Genomic DNA, 6,000 nt, shown 5'->3' with positions numbered 1-6,000 from the left:
GATAGTGCCTGTCCTTGAAAGTGAGATGAGTTTCTTGCAGACAACAAAAAGATGGGTTTTGTTTCTTGATCTATTCACCTAGTCTGTGTCTTTTGACTGTGGGGTTCAGTCCGTTAATATTTAAAGTTATTAATGAAAGATGTGTATTGAATCCTGTCATTTTTATTTGTGTTCACATTCTTGATATAACTGTACTTCTCCACAGTTATACCTTCATTGAATTTCTTTCTGCAACCCATTGGGTATAGTCATTCCTTTCTTCAGCTCTTTGTATTGCTTCCAGAACTCTCTGAAGGGCTTGTTTTATGCACATGAATTCCTTCAGCCTATTTATGTCATGCAATATTTTTCTTTCCCCTTAAACTATAATAGACATTTAGGCTGGGTGTAGTAATCTGGGTTGGCATCTGTAGTCATTTAAAACAGAATAGTTTGGTCCAGGCTCTTCTGGCTTTCATAGTTTGCACTGAAAAGTCAGCTGTGATCCTAATGGGTTTTCCTTTATATGTGACTTGTTGTTTCTCTTTTGCAGCTTTCAGTATTGTCTCTTTGTTCTGTATGTTTAGTGTCTTGGAGAGTTTCTTTTCTGGTCATGTCTGTTTGGTGTCCTCTATGCTTCCTATATTTGTATGAGCATGTTCTTTTTTAATTTTGGGAAATTTTCTTCTACGATTCTGTTGAAGATCTGGTCCATGCCATTATCTTGTCATTCTTCTCTTTCCTGTATGCCTGTGATTCGTAAGTTTGGTCTTTTTATGGTGTCACACAATTCCTGCATATTCCATTCTTGTGCTTTCTTAAATTTTTCATAATCTTTGCTTGAGTGGCCTAGTTCGTCCACTTTATCTTCTAGTCTTGATACTCTGTTTTCCATTTTATTCACCCTATTGGTGAGGCTTTCTCCTATCGTTTCTAATTGGCTTACTGGGTGTTTCACTTCCTTCTTCATTTCAGCCTGAGTAGTCTTCAATATTTCTAGCTCTTTTCTGAATTCACATCATTCAGAAGTTTATCCCTATCTTCCTTTAGTTCTTTGTTTGTGTGTTCTTTAAATTCACTGAATCCTTTTTATCATGTTTATAATTGTTCTTTTGAGTACCATGTCCTCATTATCTCTAGGAGGTTCTCATTGTACTCCTCTAGAGGACTATTGATATTCAGTGGGGATAAGTTATTTTGGTTTTTCATGTTATTACTTTTTCTCTGTGATTTTGACATGTGAATTTCTTTTGTAGTTTCTGATTCTTATGTGAGACTCTAATCTTCAAGTTTAGGTCTGTTTCTTTTTGTAAACTTTATGTGCCTTTGTGGTTTACTTTTTGGGCATGAAAAGCTGGTTTGTCTAAGCTTCCAGTTCTCTCTTTTGATTTTATATTGGAGTGGCCAGATTGCTTTTGTCTTCAGGAGGTCCCACAGAGGCCCAAGTCAGATCAGGATCAGATGCTCTCAGGCTTTCTCCTAAGGTCTGGATCCCTCCAGGAAAGATTTTGACCTCAGGAGTTTTGGGTTTGGACTGGCCTGGGAGTAGGGCCCAGGAAAGATGCTGGTCTTGGGCAGCTGGTGGCTGTGACACTCAGAGATGCAATGGGAGATGGGGGCAGGAAGAGGCCCTAAGGGCTCCTGGGGCCTGCACTGAGGAACTGGGTTGGTCTGGATGCAAAGAATCGGGAATCCAAAAGGTCAGCCCTGGAATCCAGGAAAGAGACTAGTGGGTTTTACAGCCCAGTGAAGCAGAGAGAGGTGAGGGCGGGACCAGGCCCAGAGGGCTCCTGGGGACCTCAAGAAGGAACTGGGTCCATCTGGATGCAAGGGATCAGGAAGCAGTGGTGGCCCCAGGCCGAGAGCTCAGCCCCACCGTCCAGAAAACAGGCTGGCCGGCCATGCAGCCCAGGGAAGCAGAGGGAGGTCAAAATAAAAGTAAATCTTAAAAAAAGAATGGTGGCTGGTAAAACAGACTTTGTAAACATGTCAGAAGACTGTGGAGTTGCAATTTTAATTTCAGAAACAATAAACTTCAGAGAAAAGAGAATTATTTGTGTTAAAAGAATCATTACATATACATAAAAGAATCAGTTTACCAAAAATACACAAGACCTAAGTGTGTGTACATCTAATAATAGAACTGTAAAGCTAACAGGACTAAGCCTGGTGTAGCAATGCAGGCCTGCAGTCCCCTCAACCTGGGAGGCTGAGGCAGGAGATCACCAGTTTGAGGCTAGCCCATAGACCAACCTTACTTTAAAAAATAAAACAAAACTACAAAGAAAACCCTGACAACTAAAAGCGGAAACAGACAGTTCTGAAACTGTGGTTAGAGACTTCTATACTTTTCTCTTAGAAACAGAAAGCCAGTGAGGATAACCAGCTTGATCTGGTTGACATTTATAGACAAACTCAACATTGGCTGAATACACTTGCTTTTCTAGTACATACAGAATGATTAAAAGAAAAGAAAACAAAGAAATAAAAAGCTGAAGTCCACAAAATTTAATTTTTTTATGTGTATGAGTGTAATGCACTCATACCTGCATGCATGTAAGTATACCTGTGTTGTACAATGTCTGTGGATGTCAGAAGAGGGCATCCTATCCCCTGGAACTGGAGTTACAGATGGTTATTAGCCACCATGTGGGTGCTAGGCCTTGAACCTGGGTCCTCTGCAAGAGCAGCTAGTGCTCTTAACTGCTAAGCCATCTCTCCAGCCCCAAGTCAGCAAAATTTAAAACAAATAAGTGAAATAGGCAAAACCAATGACGCCAAATGTTTCTTTGAAAAAAACAAATCAGTAAAATTATAAACCTCTAACAAGATTGACAGAAAAAGAAAGGATACAGAGTACCAGTATCTGGACTAAAAGAGGCATACCATTATAGATGAAGGATAAAGGATGCTGATGGACATTATGAGCAAACCAACAAACATGATTAAACAACTTCCATAAAATGCAAAAGATGCTTCTCAAACCACTGAAGAGGCCAGCATCACCCTCAGTGATTTTACAAACTTGCAGAACTGATTCCTGAAGAAAGGGCAGTCTTTTTACAGGGATGTTGAATAGCGACTCATTCATATGTAAAACAGTGAACCTTGACCCTGAGCCTTACATCTTACACAAAAATTAATGTATAATAAATCAAATATCAAATGTAAAACGATGTGACTTTTAAAAGAACATTAGAGAAAATCTTTATCTGTTCCAGGACTTCTTAGACTTGATAACAAAGATGTAATCCATAGAAGAAAAAGTGGAGGTGTAAGGCAAGCTCAGTGAGTAGAGTACTTGCTTAGCATGCAAAAGACCCTGGGTTCAGCCCTTAGGACTGAATACACTAGGTAGGCATGGTGGTATGATGTGATCTTCAGCACTTGTAAGGTAGAGGCAAGAGGATCAGAACTTCAAGGTCAGCCTCAAGCTAGTTAGTGAGTTCTAGGCCAACCTGGGATACATGAGACCTTTTTTTTCTTACAAAAAAGAAAAAAAGGCTAGAGAGGTGACTTACTGGATAAGATCACTGGCCACTAGCTACTCATGTAGAGGACCTTGGTTCATTTCCCAGCACCCACATGGAGGCTAACAACTATCCATAACTCTAGTCCAGGGGATCTAGTGCCTTCTTCTGGCCTCCATGGGCATTGCACCACACTGGTACACTTACATACATGCAGGTAAAACACTCATACACATTAAAAAAAAAAAAAAAGGCCAGACATTGTTGAAATTAAAACCTGTAACTGGACAAACACAAATCGGATAGAAGATACCAGCAGTGCATACAGCCAGCGAATGATTCCTGTCCGGAAAACAGAAAGAACTACAAATGAAAAGGTAAAGCAGGACAACTCAGATGACAGATACGCAAGAGACTTGGACAGCTACATCATAAAAGGAGATATAAAATGGCTGGTATTGAAAAGGCACTTGGCACCAAGAAAATACACCTCAAAAGCACAATGCAATGTATAGCACCTTGTACCTGTTACAAAGGCTGTCACCAAAAACCATGGGCTGGATGGCTCAGTGGGTTAAGGTGCTTGCCATCAAGTCTGATGACTTGAGTTTGATCCCCAGTTCCCACATGGTGGAAGGAGATAATCAACTCCTCCAAGTTGTCCTCTGACCTCCACATACACAAATGTAAAAAAAAAAAAAAGCAGATAGCAGGTATTGGCAAGGATGGGAGAAATGAGAACCCTTATGTACAGTTAGTGAGAATGTAAATTAGTATAGATATTATACAAAGCAATACGCACACTTCTCAGAAAACCAGAGCAGAACTATTACATGATTTAGAAATCCCATATCTGGCTATGTGTTCAAGAAAATTGAAAGCAAGGTCTGGAAGACATAGCTTTTTTCCCATGGTCATGCAACATTATTTACAATCTCTGAAGATATGGAAACAAACCAAATACCTATCAATAGATGAACAGATAAAGAAAACATGTATACCCAGTGGAGTACTACTGAGCCATTGAAAGGGAAATCCTACCATTGGCAACAACATGGATGAGCCTGGAGGGTGTTATGTTGAATGAAACAAGCCATTCACAGAAGGACAAATTTGATTCTATTTACATGTGATATCTAAAAGAATGGGACACCAAAATGGAAATTGTTAGGGGAAACATTTGCTGCACAGTGGGCCTAAAGTTTCATTCAGTTATGCAAGCCAAATAAGTTCTGGAGACATGACATAGAACCAAATGCTTGCAGTTACTAGTACCATGCTGTGTACTTGAGTTTTTAAGAGGGTTAATCTCATGTTGAGTGTTACCACAATCAGAAGTAAAACCTTTCCCACTACCCCAGGCTGACTTGGGGAGAGGAGAAAGGCTCATAAGTGCTCAGAGATTGCCATAGGAGGAACTTTGTCCCCCTCCGTGGAAGCAGCTTACCAGCATCTCCTGAAGCCAGAGATGCTCCCCTGGGTCTGCACCTGACAGGATGAGGGCGCTTGTGTACCACCATCGATGGATAGAACATTCCAAATCAGACAAACAAGAATGCAGTTTAGAAGACACGGCAATGCCATGAAGACACTGGTGGAAACTAACGCTTGTCACAGTTGGGGGCAGGAATGGGAGGGCAAAGTAAGTCTGGGGCAGGAAAGAGGCCTCAGGTCCTGGCAGCCTCCCCACCCTACTATTTTTTTAATGGTTTTCATTATGTGTGTATGTATGAGAGAGTATTGTGGATCTAGTGAATATACATGTTCATGTGGGTGTGGGTACGTAGAAGCCAGAGGGGGATCTCTCATTGATCTCTGAACTGTAGCTTCCTGATTTAGCTAGGCTAACTGGCCACTGAGCTACCTGTCTGCCTCCAGCCCTAGGATTCCAGGCACATGCCTCCATGCTTGGCTTTTACATGGGTGCTGGGGCTCCAAACTCAGTTCCTTATGCTTTTGCAGCATTTTACCCACAGAGCTGTCTCCCCAGACTTAGTTTTGCCCATTATGTTCTTTTGCTTTGTTTTTTTGAGAGAGGGTCTCCCTGTAGCCACAACTGGCCTGGAACTTGCTGTAGAGACTAGGCTGGCCCCTATCTCAGAGCTCTGCCTGCCCCACCTCCCAAGTGCTGGGATCAAAGGTGTGTGCCACCACACCTGACATGTTCACGGTTTTAAAAGGACAAGGGGGTTTTGTTTTTTAAAGTGGGGAAGGATGGGCTTCAACCCCCTGTGTGTTTGAGAAATACTACACCCTGTGTCTTGGATCATCACGGTCCCCACAGCTACCTTGAGCACTCCAGCGGGATACTGTTGGACTGTGCCTTCACATGATTTCTCAAATCCCTCACACCCAGGATCCTTTACTAATTGTAATATTCTGAGCATCTGATGGATTAGAAGGTTCTGGGTTCCCTCTTGCTCCTGGGTATGGAAGTGTATATAGCTCACTGCTTCCCTCAACACCTTAACTTTATAAATTCACTTTCAAATTTTGTGTAGTACAAGATGGACACAGGGTGTGGGCAGACAGATGGCAGTTAAAAGGCCAC

At 41.7% G+C, this 6,000-nt stretch overlaps 1 protein-coding gene across 11 annotated transcripts in view; it reads left to right on the top strand.

Annotated features, from left to right (window-relative positions):
* The window catches only part of Wnk2 (WNK lysine deficient protein kinase 2), a 120,751-nt gene that overhangs the window by 89,212 nt on the left and 25,539 nt on the right, over nt 1-6,000 (top strand). The window lies entirely within an intron of this gene.

This window comes from Nannospalax galili, unplaced genomic scaffold (assembly GCF_000622305.1).
Source record: "Nannospalax galili isolate Female #2095 unplaced genomic scaffold, S.galili_v1.0 scaffold1532, whole genome shotgun sequence".
In the NCBI taxonomy this organism is placed as follows: Eukaryota; Metazoa; Chordata; class Mammalia; order Rodentia; family Spalacidae; genus Nannospalax; species Nannospalax galili.
Note: the sequence above shows the minus strand (reverse complement) of the source record. Positions and strands in the feature narration are given on the sequence as shown.